At 41.6% G+C, this 1,248-nt stretch overlaps 1 pseudogene; it reads right to left on the reverse strand.

Moving 5' to 3' along the window:
* Positions 1 to 631: 631 nt before the first annotated feature.
* Positions 632 to 810, reverse strand: LOC105808050 (annotated as a pseudogene).
* Positions 811 to 1,248: the final 438 nt, after the last annotated feature.

The raw sequence follows: 1,248 nt of genomic DNA on the forward strand, positions 1-1,248 counted from the left end.
TGGCTCTTTAACACAGCTTAATCTGACAGACCAGATAGCAACAAATAAGTTTAGGAAAGATATTAACAATAAAATGAAGTAAATAATAACTATGTAGAATATTAAACTCTATAAGGAGAAAATGCACTTACTTTTTAAGCATCTATTATCCATGCTAGGCCAGTGAGGACCTTACTTAATGTCAAAAATATCTGCATATCCCTTGATTGTGAAATTCATAATATCAACAGTCTTATGAGTTCAAGTGTATGGGTGGGTGTGGTGGTTGTAAAATTACAAAGTCAGGGTAGAGATCCAGTGGGCAAGGAAAATGGCAGTTGGGTTATTGGAAGGTTGATTGTGTTGAGGCTGGAAAATGGGAGCATGTTTTTCTTATCTCTCCTCAGTCCTCCTGTGCCATTTCCAAAATGCTCCCTGATGAGTCGGGGGATCAATAAAAAAATGCTTTTCACTGGAAATAAGCCACAGTGTAGTTAATGGTACAGTCTTTTTTTTTAAAGTCACTAATTTTATTATCATTCATATATTGTATAGAAAAAGGAATATAGCAAATGGGTCAGAGTTGTAAAAAAAGAAATCCAGGGCTCTACACATCACTCTATTTGCATCTTGGAGCAGAGTTCTCCTGACATCAGGTGCAGCAGCTGCACTTCTCTGATGCCCCTTTGCAGGCACAGTCCTGGGCATACTTGGCACAGCCCATGGGCAGCAGGAGCAGCTCTTCTTGCAGGAGGTGCATTTGCACTAGTATTTGTAGGAGGTGGCACAGGTGCAGGAGCCGCCCATGGCACAGGAGCAGTTGGGGTCCATTTCACACCTAGGTGAAGCTGGAGTTCCAAAGCAAGAGGCTAAGAGGCATCCGGGCTGCTGGAAGGCACGTTGAAGCTTTAGTACAGTCTTTTTCGATGCTTTAATCTTCAAGTTAAAAGTTGGTTCCTTTAACAAGTGACATTAAACACTCAGATGTGGTATATCTGTGAGCAGAAGGTTTACATCTTGTTTGGTTAAATTAGCTGATGAATGGGAAGCAATTAGAGATGTGCCTGGCACATAGTAACTGCCAAGTAAAGAACAGCAATTATTACTCATCGGTGCCGTACCTTCCTTTGTCTCTCAAAGGCCTTTCATCCTCAGAATCTGGCTCAAGTCTCTTCCTCCAGGACACTGCCCTGAATACTCCAGCCCAATCACACTGTGCTGTCTACCAAACAGCTAATCATTTATTTGTCTTCTAATTGTTTCCTGGTG

The sequence above is a fragment of the Propithecus coquereli genome, unplaced genomic scaffold, assembly GCF_000956105.1.
Source record: "Propithecus coquereli isolate 6110/MARCELLA unplaced genomic scaffold, Pcoq_1.0 Scaffold166, whole genome shotgun sequence".
In the NCBI taxonomy this organism is placed as follows: domain Eukaryota; kingdom Metazoa; phylum Chordata; class Mammalia; order Primates; family Indriidae; genus Propithecus; species Propithecus coquereli.